Source organism: Rattus norvegicus, chromosome 11, assembly GCF_021556685.1.
Source record: "Rattus norvegicus strain SHRSP/BbbUtx chromosome 11, alternate assembly SHRSP_T2T, whole genome shotgun sequence".
Taxonomy (NCBI): domain Eukaryota; kingdom Metazoa; phylum Chordata; class Mammalia; order Rodentia; family Muridae; genus Rattus; species Rattus norvegicus.
The window spans coordinates 83,757,791-83,781,498 of NC_141544.1; the positions used below are offsets into that span (position 1 = coordinate 83,757,791).

General features: G+C 45.3%; 1 long non-coding RNA gene across 1 annotated transcript in view; it reads right to left on the reverse strand.

The window, feature by feature from the left end:
* Positions 1–23,441, reverse strand: part of LOC120095679 (uncharacterized) — an 84,358-nt gene extending 60,917 nt beyond the window's left edge. The window contains exon 1 of the long non-coding RNA XR_015633125.1: positions 23,207–23,441. This is a non-coding gene — a long non-coding RNA (uncharacterized LOC120095679). The remainder of the gene's footprint in view (positions 1–23,206) is intronic.
* Positions 23,442–23,708: the final 267 nt, after the last annotated feature.

A 23,708-nucleotide genomic window follows, 5' to 3' on the forward strand; every position in this document is an offset into this window, starting at 1 on the left:
GTAACAGCATACACATTCGAGCCAGGTCACCTTGAGGCTGAACTTCCTAGCCACTTAGGCCCTGGTTTAGGAATGCATCTACCAGGAGTGTGCTACTTCCTGCCCATTTTGCCTTCTGTTCTCAGCCACAGACGTGACCTCTGACCCCGAGGAGTCCCTTTGCAGTAGCTCTGAGCTCCCAGCCTTCTACTCTCCTATACCCATGACCCTCCAGATGCTTACCGAGCGGCTGGACAAGGTGAAAGAATTCTCTGCCCAGTGATGGGGGGCAGAAACCCCAAACAACAGCCGTTCAAAGGGCTCCCGTAAACTGATCTTTTTAGACTAGAACTCTTCCTGCTTCTGGTCCTCAGCTGCTCTCTAATTGGGAGAGTTTCCTGAGGTTCTGAGTGATTAAGGTCTTTATCTCAATGGGCCTGTGTTTTTCGTGGAGAGAGCTGAATAAACATGAAGTAGGAGCTGGGAGGGGACAGGGACAGACTCCCAGAGATAAAGCAGGCAAGGACAATTATCAAGATGAGAGGGAATCAGAGTACATACTCAAAAGAGGGAAACAGGAAGTCTCGCTGGGCCTGGATGGGAGGAGGGAGGACCCGGAATGACTGAGGCGAGGAAGTGGGAGAAGAGAAGCAAAAAGGACGGGCGTTTCAAACCTGCGTTTCAAACCTGTCGTTGTTTCACTCCAACCTGAGCTGGGGTCTGTCAGAATACAGGCTTTGTGGCACTCGCCAAATCCCACAACCGCAGCCTTTTCTTGGCTGTGTGGCCCTATAGTCAGAAACACCAATAGGGATGGAGTCTTCAGCAGTGATGTCTTCACTCTCCCGGGTGAGAGCTTATTGACCCTAGCAATTTTATCAGATTTGCAGCACACTCAGATGAGAAGCAGTTCCTACTTGCCTCATGCCTGGAGAGTGATGACTCCAGGAGCCCTGAAGAGACTGGGACCTTGGAGTAAGGACAAGCACTAGAAGGGCTGTCATGCATGTGCGAGAGAGACAGGTTGGCTGACCCAGAGGGAGAGATTTTAACAAATTCATAAGACAGGCTGCTGTACCCATCGCAAAGCATCAGACGCAGGCTACTTATGCAGAAAATGCATATTTTTTAGTTCACAGTTGGGAAGTACATGCAGGGCATGGTACCTGCATTGCATCATTGGGATGGGGGTTGTCATGGCAGAGAGAGAGAGAGAGCCATAGTGGAGAGATGTGTCAGGACAAGTGCACACATTTTAAGTCACGAATCAGAGACAGGGATAGCAGTCCAATTCCCCTGCTTTAACGAAAACTGCTTCATGAGAACTACAGAGGGGTTATGTGAGAACTGCTTCATGTTCTTACTGAATCCCAAACCACCCAATAGGCTTCACCCCCCCCCCCAAAGACCATGCCACCTCAAATAGCCATACTACAGAGAGTAGCCCTCTGGTCATATGAACCCTTGAAGGGTACTCAGACCATGACTGCTGCCTTGGAAGGTGGTGAGCTCCTGTCAGAGAGCTCTAAGCAGAAGTGTGGAACCATTTGAGGGACTAACCCAAGGATCGTAATTAAGAGTTAATTAAGACTCTGACCATTCCTGTGTCCTATGAGTTAAAACTAGTCCAGCTGTTACCTGTTTGATAAGATTCACCATGGCTCTCTGGGACTTCAAACAAGGTAAGCTGCTCCCGCCCACAAGTAAGTAGAACCTGCCTTTGTCTGACCAGAGATCTTAGCTCACAATAAAATGATCAGGACCCTCATCTGGGCTAAGTTCTGAACTCAGGTTTCAGTTTTGACGTTGGCAAGAAAGCAACACAGGAGTTTCACGAATGAGCTCCTGAGTAAATCAGGTGCGAGAGATCATTCCTGTGGGTAAAGGCATTCTGAAGTCAGGGGAGGGTGATGGAAACAGCCATTCTACCTGATTTGACCTGCGTGTAAACTGGAATTCAAGCGCATTCCTTTAAACACTGTGCAAAGACACGTGTTTTCATCCCGGGCCCTGCCCACAGAACTTCTGATTTCTTCCACCTTCTCTTCTATTGCAGGGCATGTAACTCCGGGATTACCAAATGTGTGGGCATTGTAATTCCTAATCATGCCCGGTTTGATTGTGCAAACCATCTGCCTACTTTGTCCTAAAATATTCTCTGCAGGAGGTGGATATGTGTGCGTGTGTGCATAAATTAGACCAGACATGTTTGCATGAGGTCTGGGGGCACAGCAAATGTCTGAGTAGCCTTTGATTGTAGGTCTTGGGTCAGAAGTCTTGAATGAATCCAGATGAGAGACACGAGCTGTTAGGAGAAAGCATGTGGCTGACAGGCTTTTAGCAGAGACTTGAGGGAGGCAGGGGTCCCTTGCCATTCCCTCTTTACACTTCACCCCTGCTACCAAGGCTATGTCTCACTGAATAAGAAGAAGCCAGGATTGTTTTCTGAAAGAAAAAAACTAACTGGGAACAGCCCAGTCTGACCAGGTAATAAATGGGCTAGCCCAGATCATCACCTCTTCCTCTGCTCCTCCAAATCCTGTCCTTCAGTCTCATCCCCACCTCTGCAACAGAACCTGTGGCAGCCACCCACCCACTTCTACTGGATCCCACAGATCGTCTCCTCCTAACCTTCATCCTCCAACTTGTGACTTTATCTCAGCCCCCAACTCTGACAGGTACTCCCTTGGGACCCACAGGCTACTCTGGTCGGGGAAGGAAGTCATTGCATATCTTCACCTTTCCCTCTGATCTTCCAAATCCAATCCCCTGTTTCATCCTCGGCTCTGTAGCAGACCTTCTGCCATGGCCTCTCTGTACTCTCTGCCCCCATTCCCAGGGGACTAACTAAGCAGATCCTGGTGGGACATACTGCTTTTCTCACTCCTGTGAGCCACCTCACACACCTGCCCCCAATCCCTTCCCCATTCCTAAGTGTCAATACTTAGGTTCCCAAATACTATAAACCACATTTTACCTGGAACCTCTAATGGTCACATCTATCAGGTTTCCTAGCAGGTGTCACTCTCCTAAGAACCAGAGAGGAAGCAGAAACCAAGGAACAAAGCATCCACCCAACAAAGACAAGACCATACACTACCACCTAGGATTAAGTTTTCTCAATCCCAGATGCCTGGACACTAACTTAAAAGTCAATAACAGCCAGAACAATATGTCTCCACTGGAGCCCAGTAACCTTACCATAGCAGGCCCTGGATACTCCAACATAGCTGAAACACACACACACACACACACACACACACACACACACACACACAACCTTAAAATAGCCTTTATGAATGTTATAGAGGTCCTTGAAGAGGAAATGAATAAATCCCTTAAAGAAATCTCTGAAAGTACAGTGGAAAAAAATGAATAAAACCAGTCAAGACATGAAAATGGAAACAGAATCAATAAAGGAAAGCCAAACTGAAAGAAATCTGAAAATGAAAATTTAGTAGCATTTTAGAAACTAGCCAGGCAAGCTTCACCAACAGAATTCAAGAGAAGGAAGAGAGACTCTCAGGCATTGAAGAAACAATAGAAGAAATATATACATCAATCAAAGGAAATGTTAAATCTAAAATACTCCTGGCACAAAACACCCAGGAAATCTGGAACACCATGAAAAGACCAAAGCTAAGATTAATAAGAATAGGGGACAGAGAGTAAACTCAGATCAAAGGCCCGGAAAATATATTCAACAAAATAACAGAAGATAATTCCCCTAACCTAAAGAAGGATGTACCTATAAAGGTACAAGAAGCATATACAACACCAAATAGACTAAACCAGAAATGAAAGTTCCCTCAGCACATAATAACCAAAACACTAAATGTACAGAACAAAGAGTATTAAAAACTGCAAGTGAAAAAGAGCAAGTATATAAAATTAGAGTTCAACCTGACTTCTTTATGGATAAGAAAATGGTGTCCCCATTCTAAGCAAAACTAATCAGAAGAGATAGGGAAGGACAATACATACTTAAAGTCAGAGGAAAAACCCACCAAGGGGACATTTCAATTCTTAACATCTATGTCCCAAACACAAGGGCACCTACATCTGTAAAAGAAACATTACTACAGCTTAAACCAACCACATATTGAACCTTACACACTGATAGTGGGAAACTTCAATACCCCGTTCTCACCAATAAACAGGTTATCAAGACAAAAACTTAAATGAGAGACCAAATGGACCTAATAGGTGTTTACACAACATTTCACCCAAACACAAAAGAATATACCTTCTTCTCAGCAACTCAAGAAACTTTCTCCAAAATTGACCACATACCTGGTCACAAAGCAAGTCTCAACAAACACAAGAATATTCTACACTCTGCGTCCTATCTGACTATCATGGATTAAAGCCAGACTTCAACAACAACAAAGTTAACAAAAACATGGAAATTGAACAACTGTCTACTGAATGAAAAATAGGTCAAGACAGAAATTAAGAAAGGAATTAACTGAGCACCCCAGTGGCACACCTTTAATCCCATTGCTCAGGAGGTAAAGGTAGGTGGGTCTCTGACTTCAAGGCCAACCTGATCTACAGAATGAGTACAAAGACAGCCAAGGCTACACAGAGAAACCCTGCCTCAAAGAAGGAGGAGGAGGAGGAAAGTAAAGACTTTCTAGAATTGAATAAAAATGAATATACAAATACCAAAATTTGTAGCACACAGCAAAAGTGGTTCTAAGAGGCAAGTTCATGACACTAAGTCACAGCACACCTGAAAGTTTTAGAACAAAGAAAGAAAGAAATCTCACCCAAATGGAGAAGTAGTAGATAGCAAGAAATAATCAAACTCTGGGCTGGAATCAATAAATGGAAATAACAACAACAACAAAAGTACAAAGAGTCAATGAAACAAAGAGTTGGTTCCTTGAGAAAATCAATAATATTGACAAACATTATCTAAATGAATAATTGTCTCAGTCTATACCATTTACCAAAGTCAAATCAAGATTAGATAAACAATTTAAATAGACCCGTGGCTTTCTAGTGAAGTAGAAGTAGTCATTAAAAGTCTCCCAACAGCAACAACAAACCCAGGGCAGAATTTTACCAGACTTTCAAAGAAAAGTTAATGCCAATACTTCTCAAATTATTCAACAAAGTAGAAACAGAAAGAACATTGCCCAAGTCACTTTATGAGGCTACAGTTATCCTGATACCCAAACCACATAAAGACATAAAAAAGTAAGAGAATTACAGACTAATTTTCCCTTATGTACATAGATGCAAAATACTCAATCAAATACTTGCAAACTGTAAGTATCCAAGAGCACATCAAAAAGATCATTCACAATGATCAAGTAGGCTTCATTTTGGAGATGCAGAGGTGGATCAACATGAAATTTAGAAAATTTAACCCACCATTTAAACAAACTGAAAGACAAAAACAAAACATGATCATCTCCTTAAATGGAGTAAATGTCTTTGACAAAAATCTAACACCCCTTCATGATAAAAGTTCCGGAGAAATTATGGGTACATGGAACATACCTAAACATAATAAAAGCAGCTTACAGCAAGCCCATAGCCATCATCAATTAAATGGAGAGAAAACCAAAGCAATTACACAAAATCAGGAATAAGACAAGGTGATCTACTCTCCCCATACCTATTCAATATAGTACTCAAAGTCTTACCTAGAGAAATAAGACAACCGAAGGAGATCAAGGCAACACAAATTGTAAAGGAAGAAGTCCAGGAAACTCCTTCAGCTGATGAACACTTTAAGTAAAGTAGCTGGATACATTTAGATGGATACATTAACAACAAAAATCAGTTCCTTTCTATACACAAATGGCAAGTGGACTAAATAAAACCTTTCCTAAATAGCCACAAATAATATACAATATCTTGGAGTAACTCTAACCAAACAAGTGAAAGACTTGTATGATAAAAACTTCAAGTTGCTAAAGAAAGAAATTGAAAAAGATATCAGAAAATGGAAAGATTTTCTATTCTTAAGGGTTGGCAGGATTAACATAGTAAAAATGGTCATTCTACCAAAGGTAATCTACAGATTCAATATAATACCCATCGAAATAGATCTTGAAAGAATAATTTTCAGTTCTTCATAAAAATCCAGGATAGCTAAAATAATATTGAATAATAAAATAATCCTGCTGGGGATATTATCACCCCTGGTTTCAAGTTTTACTACAAAACTATAGTAATAATAACAAAAACAAACCCAAAACGGAATAGCATTGACACAAAACCAAACACAGTGATCAGTGGAATTGAAGACTCAGACATAAATTCATACACTTATGGACACCTGAGTTTTGATAAGGAAGCCGGAAACACAGACTGGAAAAACACAGCATCTTCAACAAATGGTACTGGTCAAAGTGGTTGTCTGCATGCAGAAGAATACAAATAGATCCATATATATATATATCACCCTGCACAAAACTCAAGTCCAACTGGATCAAAAACCTCAATATAAAACCAGATGCACTATACTGATAGAAGAGAAAGTGGGGAACAGCCTTAAATGCACTGGCACAGGAGATGAGTTCCTGAACAGAACACCAACAGCTCTGGCATTAAGATCAACAATTAATAATCAGGACCTCAGGTCACTGAAAACTTCTGAAGGCAAAATACATTGTCAATTGATTTGATTTGAGCAAAGCAGCAGCCTACAGAATGGGTAAAGATCTTTACCAACTCCACATCTGATAGAGGGCTAATATCCAAAATACATAAACACCGAGTCAATTAACTAGATATCAAGAATCAAACAATCCAATTTTTAAAATGGGGTACAGATCTAAACAGAGACTTCTCGACAGAGGAAACTCAAATGAGAAACACTTAAAGGAGCATCCTTAGGGAAATGCCTGTCAGAATGGCAAAAGTCAGTAACACAAGTGACAGCTCATGCTGACATGGATGTAGAGTAAGAGAAACACTCATCCATGACTGGTTGAGTGAAAACTTGTACAACTGCTATGGAAATCAGTGTGACAGTTCCTCAGAAAGATGGGCATCTACTTCAACATCTTGCTATACCACTCTTGGGCATATACCCAAAGGATGGTATCCTATCAAAAGACACTTGCTCAACCATATTCAATGCTGCTCTGTTCATAATAGCCAGAAGTTGGAAACAACCTAGATACCCCTCAACAGAATAATAGATAATGAAAATATTTACACAATGGAGTATTACTCAACCATAAAAAATAACAAACATGAAATTGTAGCCATATGGATAGGAATAGTGAGTGAGGCGGTATCTCAGACTAGGAAGACAGATATGGTATATATTTGCTTATATGTAGATATTACCTGTTAAGTTACTGATAACCAAGCTCTGTAGAACGGCAGAGGTAAGTATAGGGTAAGAGACTAGAGGGTGCAGACAGATCTTCTTAGAAAAGGGAAATGGAATAGATAGCTATGAATGAAAGCGGGATGGAGTAGGATGACCAAGTGGGGAGGGCGAAGAGAGAAGGGGTTGAGGGAGGGGATGCAGGGAGAGACAGCTAAAATTAAGGGGCATTTGAGGGGTAGTATAGAAACCTAATACAGTACAAAGTTTCTGAAATATATACATATAAGACGGCAGTCTAAATGACATTGCTAAAGAATGGGGGAGAGAAAGTCCCATTGGCCATCGATCGTCACCAAATGAAGCTTCTGGTATTGGGATTGAGTTACATCTACGTGAGTTTGTTAGCCAAGGGAGTTCCATAGGAGCCCCCAAACCACCCAGACTGTTTCCGAGACAGTAGGTTGCTCTTCATAAGCTGACAACAAGGCCCCATTGATGAAAATAACACCCATGCAACTCATTAGACATAGAAACGTGGAGCTGGCGCCTACATAGAGCCTTCTCCCCGCATCCTAGCATCTTTGATACAGGAAATCGCTCTGCACGCCACCAAAGGTTTTCTCCAAGCAACCAAGTAAGCCACAAACCCTTGGATCTACAATGGCATCGTGTCTGCAAGATATGCTAGGGCAGTGATGGTGCAAAGCTTGTGGGAGTAACCAACCAACACCTGGCTTGACTTAAGACCACTGCAAAAGGTTGAACCCATACTCAACCCTGTTGGGGTGACCAAGAACCAGAGACTAGATATCCCAAGGGCCAAGGATAAAATCAAACATTATTGGCAAAAAAAAGTAGTGATAAAACGATTCCTAGTGATATCCTGCTATCCTCGTAGATGATGTCTTCTTCAGCCATTATCAGAGAAGCTTCCTCCACAGCAGACAGGAACAAAGACAGAGACCCAAAGACAGACATTATTCAGAGAGTGAGAGACCTAAATGGGATATGGCAATCAAATCCCTTCCCTCAGAGTTCAGGGAACGAGGCAGGAAAAGCATAAAAGCCAGAGTGAATGGAAGACACCAAGGTAGCAAGGCCCTCTCAGTCAACATGAGAAGAGCTCACATGAACTCACAGAGACTGAGGCAGCAAGCACAGGGCCTGCATGGGTCTGCACCAATTATAAAATGGCGTCTACTTTAGTGTTTTTATGGGACTTATTTCTGAGCGTGCAAATGAGTGTGCATTGCTGACTCTTGTGCCTTCTCTTGGGCTCTTTCCCTTCTGTTGGTTTATCTCATCCAACTTTGATGTGATTGGGTTTTTTTGTTTTATCTTATTGTTTTGTTATATTTTATTATTATTTTTTAGTAGCTTGTTCTTTTCTAATGAGAGACAGAACGGGAATGGATCTGGACAGGAGGGAAAGCCGGAGGAACTGGGAGGAGTAGCGGGAGGGGAAACTGTAGTCAGAATATACTGTGTGAGAAAAGAATTTATTTTCAGTAAAAGGAAAAGGAATAAAATTAACGGGGGGAGCCAGGAACAACTAGAAATGTCTCGGAGTGACCCTGGTAGTGACTTTGGAGTAGGGAAAGTAGCTTCTCCCCCACACTAGCAGTTTGCTCCCCTAGTCACAATTTGGAGCAGTTCCTAGGGCAGAACTGGGGAAGGAGGAACATCTCACCTCTGAATAGACTATTCATGGAGTGGGGGGTAAGATAGCCTTAGAAAACTGAGGACCCCCCTTAGAATGTTACCACTATGCACATGTGACAGTTGCCCAAAGGGAAAATGGCCCCTGGTTCCCAGACCGGGAGTTGCAGGAGGGAGGGAAAGAGGTGACAACATAGCTGGGACCTTTTCCTGCCATCTCAAATAAATTAATTGATTGTTCAGCTTGTGCTTAGTTTGCTTTGTGTTATTCTGAGTTTTCAAGGAGGAGGGTGGGGAGAAAAGCATACGATTAAAGACATTGATCGTGGTGAATGATAAATCTATCCTCAGACTCTCAGTGAGGCAGAGGGGTTTGCTAGAGAAAAGTCCAATCGAAACAGCTCTCCTAGTCACCATCCAGCCTTCCAAAGAGAAGAGACAAGACATGGGAGAAGGGAGCTGGGGGTGGGCTGGCGGGGGGTGTGGGGAGGTAGGGTCAGCAAAGTAAGGAAGAGCCGAAAGACCAGGAAATCAAAATGGAATTACTTCTTGTTTAAAGATAATATTGATCTGAAAGCATTTTTATGTAAACATATTAAGATACCGATATCATTCTATTTCCATATCTCTGATATTTTCCTAGCAAAGTTTATCAGTGCTAACTCCGAATGCTCTCCACAAATTGCCTCCTAGCCATGTAATATAAGTGCCAATCCTCTTATAGCCAAATCCTCAGAAAGTGACCTGATTTGTGACCCTTTCCCTGGCATGGGAAGGAAGAACAAGGAAATAAAGGGTTCTTCCAGGATAGGGAAAGAAAACGGAAAACCAGGATTGCACTACACGCCACAAGTATGTCCAGTCCCTGCAGAAGCCTGAGCCCAAGAGGACACACAGCATGGAGCCCAGCTCAGAGAGAGTGACACCAGAATGTCAGGCAGGGCCTACTCTTCAGAGTGACTCCCTATGATCACAGACACACAGAGCCCCAGCAATACCCTATACTGAGCTTGACTGCAGCAGTCATGACACCAAATCAGAAAACTGGCCTCAGTCTTAGATAGTAGTGTGTAGGGAGCCTCTAAGCAAGTGGGTGATTAACCCACAACAAATATAAACAAGTCAGGAGTGAGTAAGCACTGAGAAGGGCCATGAGTGCAGCCAAGTGATCTCAGGGAATTTGCTGGGAGGTACAGAATCTGAACTAGGAGTTCGTGAGGGTTCAAAAGCAGAACAGTGAAGATTTCAGGCGAGTCTTATCCTAGGAGCCAAGTTGAGGGGTCCTGAGCAGGTGGCCAGGGGTCTAGTGCCATGGGAGGAAGCTGGAGAAAAGCTATCTGGTGCCACACAGCCCAAGCAAAGGAAGGAGCTGGGGCAGGAGCTCTGGTCCCGGCTCTGGGATGATGATTTCTTTCTGATGTCTCTGTTAATGTCATGTGTGACAAGATCATGGGTCACAGTGATAAAATTTGAGGACTCTGTCCCTCCACAGAGAAGAACAGCTAGATTTTCAGACCTTCAGAGGACCGCCAGATGAGAAGGGGCAGAAGAGGAAGCAAGAGCTGAAGAATCCAAGGCATTTGCAGAAGAGCGACAGGAGCCCAGTCATTGCCTGATGAATGTTGGTGCATGGGTAATAAGAGAATAAACCGGCCTTGTTGTTGAGCCCTCCCCACACCCCAGGTCTGCTCCCTTCCCCTGCCCAGTTTCTCCAGTCTTCCGGCTAGAGAGCACACACCTGGCTACAAGTATCAGAGCAAGAGAGGGCCTGTGTCTCACTAGGTGCTCAAAGAATATTCTCTCTGTACACCAAGGTGGCATCCCACTGCCTCCCAGTGGGCCTACTGGCCCAATGGTTAATGTCCTTTCAGATAAAGTACTTGAAGAATGAAATGCCATTCTCCCACAGGTCCTGGAAGGTAGAGGAGCTGAGAATGGGAGTAATGTGAGACCATGGTTGTAAGGGAAAAGGAGAGGGAGAGCAGGCACAGCACCTCATCTCTCTGCTCATGTTTGCTTCCAGACTCCCGAAGCGTGGACAAGAGGCAAGTCCATGGTCTGCTGGCACAGGCCCAGTCTATGGGCTCCTCGCCGTAGGACTATAGGGCTTTTAAGAGGCTGGGTTGAGCCAGCAACTTGGACTGCTCGGCTGTAGGGGGATACCATGACTGGCACCCGGTTGGAAGATTTTGACCCACCCACCTGCCTACTCATCTCTCTGCTGACAAAATGGGGCCATGCCCATGGAGACAGGGAAGAAGGATGTATCTTTGCTCCCAATTATAAGACAGGCTCGTGCCACCACATCTGGCACTTAATATTGTTTTTTAAACGCCTCGAAACAATGCGTGTATGATTAAAAACAAGAGTGCTTATTAAGAGCTTAGACAAAGCTCCATCCTTCTCCAGCCTAGTTCCAGCCTCCCCCCCCTCCCCAAAGCAAGTATTTACACTCCCTTTGTGGTAGCAGAGGGATGGTACCTCCCCGTAGCCACCTCCACACATCTAGTCTATATTAGTTCTTGAGTTGTTAACTTTTGATGTTGTTCATTGTCTTGATGGATAGGGATTAGTATTCACTCCTCCCAACAGATCTGCAGCCCTAGATTTAGTCCTTTTAAGGGTGAGTTTAATTGATGTAACCCATGCACCGTGCTGTGAGCCGCACATACAATGGTGTTCCCGTAAGATGGGACTTAAAAATCAAAGCTCAGGGTTAGGGATTTAGCTCAGCGGTAGAGCGCTTGCCTAGCAAGCGCAAGGCCCTGGGTTCGGTCCCCAGCTCCGAAAAAAAAGAAAAAAGAAAAAAAAAAATCAAAGCTCCCCGTCGCCGAGTGGTGCCCTGGGTATCAGAGTTCTAGAACGTAACACATTTTGTTCGTGTGTTTGTGGGGGTGCTGGCGTAAACACACCGCTGCACTATCAGTCATAAACGAATGCTTAGCAAAGTGCGTGTGATCCTTGCTAATGAATGTGTTCCTCGTTTAGATATTACAATACTTTACTTTTGTTGTTATTCTACAGTGGGCTCACACTTAAAATTGTTTCTCTTGCACTTGACTTAGTCTCTTTATTTTTTTTTTTTTTTGTTCACTGCAAGTCTAGAAGCAGTAGTCTATTCTTTGTCTCTGAGTGTGTGCATATGTGTATCCTATATATTCCATACCTTGGCTACAGCACCTAGGTTTGTGAAAGCAGACTATATAGTGACAAAGATTGCCTGATGACTATTTCTCTGCATGTATCCCAGTCGTTAAGCAATCCATGGCTGGACTTGAACCCCTTTTGCTTGTTCAACGAACTACAGGTTCTCCTTTCCTCTCACTGTGACCCGAGGTGGTGTTAGAGCGTCTCTTTCCAACTTCCGTTTTCTTGGCTGTGGTCTAAAATCCCCCAGCCTCCTCCTGAGCTGACTTGTGGCTGGCAAGTGAAATTTACCAGGGAAATTTTGAGAGATCCAGGACATAAGGGGAGTATGCTAGTTGAAGTGTTGAATGTCTCCCAAAGGTCCATGTGTTTAAGGCTCGGTCCCCAGGTTAGACCTATTGAGAGGTTGTGGAACATTTACAGGGAAGTTAATGGGTAGTCCTTTCGCCATTAATTAAAGTCTCTCAAAAGAGATTGTGGGGCTATGGTCTCCTCTTTTTTGCTTCCTGGACATGCAATGCAGAGTTTACTTTACCACATACTCTCCACTAGAGACCCAAAGAAAACCATGAGCCAAAGCAAACCTCTTTAAAACGTAATGAAGTTGATATATATATATATATATATATATATATATATATATATATATATATATCAGAAATCGGATTGATACAGGGAGTAGTAGAAGTTTGCACAGAGGCAACCATTCCCTGGGCTGTCTTTATGCACCAACAAAGGTAGGGCTCTGAATCCAGGGACTGCACCCCACTTCACTCATACACCCAGAGGCGACAGAACTGATTGAGAAAACACTTGGATAAGCCACATTCACCCTCATCCCCAGAGGAGCACCCAACTCTCTGCCTTCCTGGGCCCTGTAGACTCAGCTTCTGCTTTCCCATGTTGCTGGCTCACAGGGGAATTCACGCACTGCACCACACCATTCATCAAACTGCCTCTGAGGACCTCTCCCCTCCCTCCTGTGGTGAAGGGAGTGGCTGACTCAAGATGTCCTCAGGCTCTGTCTGTGGCCTAGCTGCCCCAGCTGCTGACAGGATAAGCCGGGACTCATTTCTTCCTTCCTGCACACTGTATATTTTTCACGGCCCTTTATGGAAACAGTGACATGAACAGTAGTCCCCTGCACCTGCTGCCAAGTTCTTCCTACCCTAGCAGCCAACTTCCTCAGACTTACCTAAAGGTTGAAGTTATCGAATTAATCCTTGAGTTCTACGTATATCCTTAGATCAGCAAAAGTGGATCACAACCAATGTACTTTAGGGTGCGGGGTCTGTTCATGCACATGTGTGCTAGTGTGTGTACTGCGTGTATGCCTGTGCGAGCATGAAGGCCTGAGGAGGATGTTGGTGCCTTGTTCCATCATGTTCTTCCTTGAGAATTGATTCTGAAGCTCACCGATCAGCTAGGCTGGCAAGGGCAAACAACTCCAAGAATCTGCTGGCTCCACCCCTCACCCAACGGCCCCCAAATGCTACAGTTAAGGGTGTGCACTGCTACACTCAGCTGCTTAGGAAGGTGCTGTTCTGAACTCAGGTCCCCCTGCTTGCATTCATTCGATGGCTTGCCTTGCTGACTGAGCCATATCCCTAGGCCCAGTGCCTTTTATTAACATGAAAGTCAGAGGCTTCCGCTAATAAGATGATTGGTAGTTAAGGATAGGGGAAAAAGTCCTTCCTGTGGTGTTGCCAGATTTGCTAAGCACCCTTTGTCCTGAGTCACCCTGGGGTGCTGGGCATTCCCAAACTTGGTCCTCACTATAATCTACTGGGAATATCCCATGATGCTCAGCTTTCAGGGAAAGTGAAAGGCGGGAGCTGTTTTGTAAATCTTGACATCTTCCAAGTTAGGTAGGAACCCCCTGCACACAACCATTGTACTAATGTTTGCTGAAAGAGTAAAATTGCTGAGATCTCAGAGCCAGTTAGATTTATGAGTTGCAAATCAAATGTTCCCTTCACTAATCCAAGCTCCCTTTTGCCTGAGTGAGCCAGAGGCTCTGAAAAACAATAGACAGATTTTGCGATACTGCAAAATATTGCAAAACTACGACACTGCAAAGAAAAATAAGGCGGAAGCACAAAAGAAGACAAATTTTAAACAAAGCCGAGAAGGTTCTGGAATTACATATTGCAACCACCTATTCTCTGACCGCCTCCCGCACTGTATCATAAGTGGAATTAATGGTATGTGATAAGCAACCACAGGAAGAAGTGGTCCAGTTTTACAGCAGGGCCCCAAGCTCCTCCAGTCCAAGGTGCCATCGTTGGTGGCAGCCACGTCGCCCAGGTCCCCTGCTTTCCCTACTACCATGTGTCCTTGGTCATGATCTGCTCCCTACTTCTCACATGTGACTGGGCAGGCCCACTCACAGAGACCGGAATGGAATCTATGTTTCACACTCCGGGGTGTGGGAGCTAATGCAGTCGAGGCCCCGCCCAGAGCCGCTGTGGTATATTACGTCCATCAATCACTCACGCCTGCGGAGAAGCCTGCCTGCAGCTTGCTGGGATAAGCGTTAGAGGTGTCAGCTGAGTTTTAACTACTCTTCTCTCTCCTCCGACGCACTCTTTGGGCCACGCGACTAGGCCAGAGCCTCTTGCTTTTTCTGCCCTTCTGACAAAGGTAATTGCTTAAGAGTATATCATGAAAGCGCCCTAGGAAAAAAAACTGCACTCCTGAAGTTTGTCTTTATTTTCTCTTCTCTCTTCTGTTGCAGGTCCTAAGTCAGACCACCTTCCCGCCTACCCGATGCCCAACATTCCCAGCCCCATGAAGGACAGTAAGGAGGAACTCCCTAGTCCAGTAGAAAGACACACATCCACTTCCTCAGTGAGCAAACAAAAACCACCTGATAAATCACAAGCTTACCCAAGGCTCGGGGCTGCTATTATCCAAGTGCACCCAGTACTTTTCATTAACTAAGCCTTTGGTCCAAATCCTGTCACTCGCTATCTATGTCAACCCTTTGAGGGGCGTGGTTACGCGTTTTATGTATTATTTCAGGCACCATCAGCCAATAAATGGTATAATCATTTTACAACCCCAGGAAGAGAATTTTATTTGTTTCATTTTGTAAAGAGGAGACCAAATCTAAAAAAAACAAACAAACAAACAAACAAACAAACAAAAAAAAAACTAATTGACTTCCCCACCGGAAAGAGCTTGGAGTCCACGGCCTGACGGAACTGCATCTGAGAGCATGCGCGTCATCTCAGACACCGGAGTGCCTCCCACTCTGCGCAGCTGCATTTCATGTCCAGGTTTGCCTTTTAGTGGACATGAAGAGGTCAGCAGGGCCTCTCTCCTAGGAAAGACCCAGCCCTCCACAACCTCCCTGGCAAATAGCCTGGCTGCATCGTACGTCCTTGGTGCTTGTCTCACGCATGAGGACACTCACTGAGGATATTTGCTCCGTCACGGAAGTCAGCCTGGCCTCCTGGGAGATCTTTGATGGCGCCCTAAGGACCGCTGGGCCTGAGTTTGAATCCCAGCTTCAGACGTAAGCTAATGCCACCTCTCCTGTTTGGACTTCCAGCTTCGTGCTCTTAAAATGGAGGAGATGTTACTCATTTCGAAAAACTCTTTTTTTTTTCTTTTTCTTTTTTTTTTTTCAGAGCTGGGGACCGAACCCAGGGCCTTGCGCTTGCTAGGCAAGCGCTCTACCACTGAGCTAAATCCCCAACCCCTCGAAGAACTCTTTTATAGTTTGGAGATAAGTGGGTATTCATTAAATGCTGTGTTTGGGGGGGGTGGCAGTGGAACCAGCGGTTAATATTCATCTCCCCCAAGTGGTCCAAGTTCACGGAGACCTCCATTTATCTGAAGCGATAAATCCAACGGATTGCCCTTGGCAGTAGAATATTGGATTCCTCAGCTGGGTTTGGAGGCCAACTGTTGTTGTTATTATAAATATTTTGAAAATTAAAATCATGTATAACAAAATGTTTCAAATTCTAAATGATGATCCCTCCCTCACTTTGGACTAAACAGGAAGCCCGCACATGTGGGTACATGATGGTTAAAGCAGTCTTCTTCCTCTAGCCTAGTGACAACACGCATGGTTTAGATTCCCCGAGGTCAGGGAATATTTAAGCACAAGCAGCTCAAATCACACAGTCTAATTAGTTTCTTGTACTCAGTGAAACCAAATTGAGAACACATCAAACTCCCAAATAGCCTGGTAATTGGAGCAAATCCCCAAGTTATAACAAATTCTATCATAACGAAATTATAATTCTGTCTCTCCTTCCCTAGAAAAATAATAATTCAGAAGTCTCACAAACCCTCATCCTGCTTCCTGTCTGCCTCTTTATCCTTCTCTCTGTTCTACGAGTTCAGCTAAAAGCTAAGTTTTCCTACCCTGTGCCAAGGCTGGTCAAAGCACAGTACCAGCCAGCTATAGTTACCTTAACACTGGCACGCCCTCTGATAAACCTGTCATACCTTGGAGACCTCAGATCCTGCCCTCTAGGGAGCCTCAAGCCATGGAGAAGGGCAGAGCTGTGCACAGGCCAGACCCGCACAGACCAGCACAGACCAGCACAGACCAGCACAGCACAGCACAGACCAGCACAGACCAGCACAGACCAGCACAGACCAGTACAGACCAGCACAGACCAGCACAGACCAGCACAGACCAGCACAGCACAGTGTAGATGCCCCCAGAGGAGGATGTGCAGAAGTACTGAGTTCAACCAGGAAAGGCAAGATGTTCCATTTGATTTAGAACTTAGAAAGAAGCAGAATTTCAAGATGGCAGCTTGGAAAGGGAGTCCAGTCACCATGGGTAGATCACACTTCAAATTACAAAGACAATGTCAACGGCTGGTGTTTATTGAGAGGGAATTAGGGAGTGTAGAGAACAGATCTTTATATCTGCAGGGAGGAAAGTCTAAAGGTAGAGACAGTGGTTCTGCCTTCTTTGGTGAATAATCTTACTGTGTATAAATTAAGCTCTTGTTGCCTGCGCCATGAAGCTTGGGTCTAGAATGGGAAAGGACAGGAGCGTGCTCTGCTGTTCAGAGCAGTCCAACTGTGCTGTTCCAGGTCCACCAGGCCAAGGCTGGAGAGAAATAGAGAGCTAGCTCAGAAGCATTAGAGAGCATCTGGTGAATTATGTGTCCATTAGCAAAGTGGCCCGAGGCCTTATGATTCGCTCTTTTCCTAAATCAAAAATAATAACAGTAACAGCTCACCGTCTTCTTCTGCTGCTGGGCAGAGTGACTATTTCATCTGTCATTAAACAATTACGGCTGTTCCCCGAGACACTCTGCTCTAAACCTCAGGACGCAGGCGCAGATGCAAGTCCACGCTCCAATCCTGACCCACCTACTCCGACCCAACCCCAAGGAGTAGCTGAGCCGCTCTTTTACCACAGAAGGCTGGCTACCCTCCTGAGCTGGCTCATTGTTTCAGTGCAGAAACCCCTCAGGGCAGGATCAGATATCCCAGGCTTAAAACCAAAGGGCCCCAACTAGATGTGGGCCCTCTTAATTCCTCCCAACGATGGTCTTCCCCATTCCAATCTGCTGCACCCTTTGCCTTGCCCTTCCGGAGCCTCCGGGTGTTGTCAGCTGGCTGGGGCAGCAGAGAGGTGACGTGGAGGTGAGCATGTCTTTTGCAGAGTAAGAAAGGGGTTTCCCTCTAGTCTACGAACCCAATCCTAGACAGTCCGTGCTGAAGCCCAAACCACAGACAGGAATACTGATTCACCCTGACCAATGGTCCATCAGCCCACGATAAGATAAAAATTTCCAAAGAATGGAACCTACAGAATAGGAGGAAACTAATCATTGCCAAACCTTTACGATGACAGACCCTGATGTCATGGACACACAGAGGGCTGACATTAAGGGGGCGGGGGGACCTGTGACATTTCGTATGACAGAGTTCACCAGTAACAGCAGCCCTATACTGAGTGTCGATATCCCTTGAAGGAGCCCTGATCCATATCTGAGAGGCTGAGAATCCTGATGTGCCATTAGGCAGAGATCCTGCCTCCCACTGTTGAAGGCACATCTCCCACCCCTTGGTGTTCGTTTTATTACTCTCCCTTTTCTTTTCTGACACAAATGGTCTTATTTTACAGCATGGACTGATTAACTCGAAAGCCAACTAATTGGTTGTCATTGATTTGTAAGCATCTGTAAGCAACTCAAACAAATGGCTTCAAGGGACCAGAATATCGATGTCGACTTATATCTCATTGCATAGCTCTCCTCCACCAGACCTCCCTTTCCCCTACACCTTTGGCAAACTCTTATCAATTTACAGCTTTTAAAGAATGTTTGGGGGCTGGGGAGATGGCTCAGAGGTTAAGAGCACTGACTGCTCTTCCAGAGGTCCTGAGTTCAACTCCCAGCAACCACATGGTGGCTCACAACCATCTGTAATGGGATCTGATGCCCTCTTCTGGTGTGTCTGAAGACAGCTACAGTGTACTTATACACAATAAATAAATAAATAAATCTTTTAAAAAAGAACGTTTTGGGGGTTGGGGATTTAGCTCAGTGGTAGAGCGCTTGCCTAGGAAGCGCAAGGCCCTGGGTTCGGTCCCCAGTTCCGAAAAAAAGAACCCAAAAAAAAAAAAAAAAAAGAACGTTTTGCTTTATGCATGGTTTTGTTTATAGTAGTAAGCAATAGTTTCCCACACCTTAATTTTATTCATTATTCTATACCTGTAGAGGCCAGGAAATAGGTTAGAAAGTAAGAGATATGAGTTTTTTAATTACAAATACTCTTTGCATGTAAATACAGTGTAACTGTTACATAGTATTTGTATTGACTAAATTTAGTGATATGAGGCTATAGTTCACTCATCTTTACTGTCGTAATGTATATATCAAATATCATGTTGTCTTAGGGTTACCATTGCCGTGATGAAACACCATGACCAAAACAAGTTAAGGAGGAAAAGATTTATTTGGCTTACACTCCCACATCACGGTTCATCATCAAAAGAAATCAGGGCAGGACCTCAAACAGGACAGGAACCTGAAGGCAGGAGCTGACGCAGAGGCCATGGAGGAACCCATGAGCAAGGTTACTGGCTTGCTCAGCCCGCTTTCCTACAGGAGCCAGAACCACCAGCCCAGGGCTGGCCCCACCCACAATGGAATGAGCTCTCCACGTCAATCACTAATTAAGAATGTGCCCCTATAGGCTTGCCTTCTGGAGGCGTTTCCTCAGAGGAGGTTGCCTCCTCTCTGATGACTCTAGCCTATGCCAAGTTGACATAAAACTAGCCAGGATACATGTCAAAGGGCATGGCTGTTTCTGTGCCTCCCCCTCTTTTACCAGGAATGCTGCTGTAATATGGTTGTATGAGGACGGCCTTTTCCTTCTGTATATGCCTAGTGGTGAAATTGCTGGGTCACTGAATGCATTGCAATTTTGTAAGATAATTGCTAAATTACTTGTCAAAATAATTATACCAATTTGTACCTCAATGAGCACAATACAAGAGATCCAGTTAATGAAAAGATTCTCCCACCCATGTCTCCCCAGACTCTGCCTTTCCTGTCATCAAATTCATCCGTACAGCAGTGAGAATTAATTACTAAACTATTTTAAGAGGCAATGTAGACATACCTACTAAAATTTTAAAGTGGAACTTCTCTTTAATCTGGTAGTATTACTGGATTAAAAACTATGTTAATCACATTTATCTATTTATTTGTGTGTGTTCTCACGCACATGTGCCAAGGTGTGTGTGTGTGTGTGTGTGTGTGTGTGTGTGTGTGTGTGTAGGTCAGAGGACAACTTACGGGAAATCAGTTGTCTTTTTCCACCACGTGGGTCCTGGGATGGAATTTAGGTTGTTGGGTTTGGCCGCAAGCACCTTTACTCGCTGAGCCATTTCACTGGCCCTCAAGGCATTAGTTTTGAGCATCTGTGTTCTGCTAAAATAAATATTGAAGTAAGTACACAGAAGTGGATTTTAAGAACAGCTATTGTATTGCCTTTTCTTTAATGTTAAAAAAAATTGAAATAATCGAAATACCCATCAGTGAGAAACTGATTGACTAAATTATGGAAGCTTTGTATGCGGATTAAAATATAGTCCTGAGCGGTAGATAGGAGGCGCTTGCTGAATAGTGTGAAGTGGGGCGGTGGGGGGGAGGGGCGCGTTCTAGAAGCATGGGTGTGGTGTGATCACCCTCAGCTTTTCTGCAGGCAGGAAAGGGTGCTCCAGAAGCCCTTATTTGTTTGTGAGTACAAAAGGAAATATGTGGGAAACAACACGCCCCAGCCACTCACTCTGAGTAGCTCAGGAGAGTGGGACTGGAGAGGGGGCGGGAAGCTGAAGGTGACCTTGCAGTGACTGTAACTCCCGGTCCCTGCAGCAGCCTCTTCCAGGCCTTCAGTCTTGTCCCTTGCTACCACCTCTCTGCCTCCCAGGGTTTAGTCTTCATATCCCCACACGATAAGGTCGAAACCCCTTACCCTGCCATTTAATACTGCCAGGAGCTGGCGCAGCCAATATCTCTACAAACCTACCTGCGCAGTAAGTGTAGCCAGTTACACCAGATCATCCTCCCTGCCTGGCTCCTCTGCCACCCTCCCTCTGCCTGAAACCTTGTTTGTTCTTCAGAATCTGGCCAAAGGCCTGAAGCTACTGCGGTTCTTCTGAGAAACAGGAGCTAAGAGCTTGGGCTGTGCAAAACAGGTGCAGGGGCCTCAGCAGGTAGCTTCCTTACTGCTTTCCCTCTGGGGCTCGGCCTACAAATAACCCTGACAAAATAACCCTGACCTACTTCGTCAGAACTCCAGGAGAGACACCTCCAAACACTTTGCTCAGCTCAGGAGATCTTTTAAAACAAATCTCATCTTTCCCAGTTCTGTAAAAGCCGAGAAAAGACAAAGGAATAAGACACACGGGGACAAAGATCTGTGGAGCGGAGAAAGACCTTTCTCTGCCGAACTTGCTTCCAACGGCGGAGCTTTTCAAGTAGACACAGGATGGCTGGGCCAAGGGCACAAGTTTCCCGGAGATCGCGATCAGCCGTGGGGCCTCCAGCAGACAACCCACCCAACAGGAAGTGAGAAGAACCACAAGGTCCAACCATTGTTTACTTTCCAATAACCAGGTGAACTTGCTCCTTCTTCCCTGGAGAGAGAAGCCAGAGGCGTCGCTCTTCTCAACATGGGTGGACATATGACCTTGTTCAGAAGGTTGGGTCTTGTCCCTAGAGCCAAATAGAGTAGGCAGCCCAGGCCCTAAAAGGGAAGGCAAAAAGAAACGGGCCAAAAATCCTGTTGGGTAAGTTGGATGTCTGCACCCCTGTAGATCTCCCTCCAGAGTACAGGTTCCCTTAGCGAGGCCATCAGAGTCAGCCTTACTGTTCACCTGAGCCTGTCCTTTGCTCTGCAGAGCACCTCACCACTCTCTCACGTCCCCATCTGAGTGGGGCAATGAGTAACAGGACAATGATATAGACACAGGGCCTAGTAGGCACAATCATGACTCCTAGGAGCTACCTCTGAGCTCTTCCTTCCAGACCCTTCCTCCTGGAAAGAGACAGGCAGGAGTGAAGAAGAGACTCTTGTGGGAAACTGACTTCAGCTTCCTTGAGGTAAGAGGCTGGTCCTCAACCTCTGTCCCTAACCCTGTGTCCTTCTGGCTTGTGCCTGTGTCCCAGGCAGTGCCCAGCATCCAGACTCAGCCCCCTCAGCCAGGACAGGGGAGAGCAGGAGCTTGACCCACTATCTAGGGACCTGTATTGAGAGGAAAGTCATAGATACACCTCCCCCCCGCCAAGGTCTCTGAAATGGCCCTGTAGTTATCTGAGCCCAAGGAGGTTTTCTGCTCATCTATGAGTGGGTGTCTTGAAATAGGCTGCAGTCCAGAGCGGTGATTTTGTAGGCCAAAAGACTTGGATTAGAGTAATTGCTGATTGAAGGGGGAAAAAAAGCAGTAAAGCTGGAATGAAAATGTAGAACAGCACCAGGAAGGGGAGGAGGAAAGCTGTGGGTGAGTTCCAAGGGCGGCTCCAACCCCAAGGCTCTAGAGCAGTGGTTCTCATCCTTCTAATGCCGCCATCTTTAATTCAGTTCCTCAAGTGTGGTGACCCCCCAATCATAAAATTATTTTTGTTGCTTCTTCACAACTGTAACTTTGCTACTGTTATGAATCACAATGTAAATATCTGTGTTTACCGACAGGTCTTAGGTGACCTCTGTGAAAGGGTCCTCCCAAAGGGGTCATGACCCACAGGGTGAGAACCGCTGCTGTAGCGGTTCTCTCCAGCAATTCCATTCGTCGGTAGAGAACTTGGACAATTTGTTCACCATGACTGACTCGGTCAGAGTGTACATCGTCTGTCAGAGTATTTTCTTTTAGAAAAATTACATTTATCTAATTATCTATTTATTTGTGTGTGTCCATGTAAGTACATAAGGCCATGTGTGTGTCATATATAGCACATGTGTGAAAGTCAGAGGACGTCTCGTTGGAACTGGCTCTCTCCTATCATGTGAGCCCTGGGAATAAGACTTCAGTTGTCAGGCTTGGGAGCAAACACTTTTATCCTCTTAGCAGCCTCACTGGGGAGGCCCAAGGATTTTGAGTGTGTACCTCCACAGAGTTTTATAGCCTCTGTTCCCATCGTACCTGGAATACACCTATAGAATGAAGTGCCCAGGCTAAGGGACACACACAACACTGGACAAATAACAGGCCTTTCCCCTTTCTGGGTTCCCGGCTCCTTTACCAAATTCTCACACCAAGGGATGAGATCTGCAACTCTTAACAGGCTCTCGCTGTTCAGAGACACCACAGACTGGTCACAGTTTACCCAGGAAGGGCAGGAGGCTCTAATGCTCCTGAGGACATTGTCTGATCTTCTGACAGAGGGGAAGTACCTACAATATAAAATGTTAGGTACAACAGAGGGACCCAGTCACACATCCAGTGACCTCTGATCAGGAAGGAGAACATCCCCAGGGCTCTGAGAAGTCAGCAGAGCCACTCTGGGAGCCAAGGACCACTCTGGGGTCCTTGGAGTGGCTCTGGGGTCCTCTCCACTTTCTGAGCTTCAGTTTCCCAGTAGAACTGCTGGAATTGAAATGTGACTGTGTTTTATAGTCACAAGTACTCACGGACAGATGTCACCCCGGCTTCTCAAGATCTGCCTGCCTGTGGTGTCTCAGGATTAGCTCCAGTCACGATTCCAGCAATCCTGCTAAAAGAATGCTTCTCTGGAATGTTCAGTGATGAGTTAATTTCCAAGCTCGCTCGCTTCTGTGGCAGGAGGCACCATTTAGTGAATTACTTCTTTCTCTAACCACTCAGTGCCCCGGGAGAGCTCATTCACTTCTCAGAGGTGAGCAATTTACTCCTGGGAGTTCACGTCAACCTCACCAGGCCTCCAAAGCTTCGGAAAATTACCCAAGCCTCATCCCTGCCCCCAAGCACACTGAACAGAATCCTCCAAGGCTGCTTGGCTGATTGCTAGTTCCCTACTGAGCATTTACGAAACACCTTCTGGGTACAGAGCCCGGCATGCGGCACCTGGCAAATATGAAAGACAGATGTGCCAAGCCTCCGATGACTCGCAAATAAACTTAGGACATAAAACAAGCCCTGGAGTGCGGTCAGCAT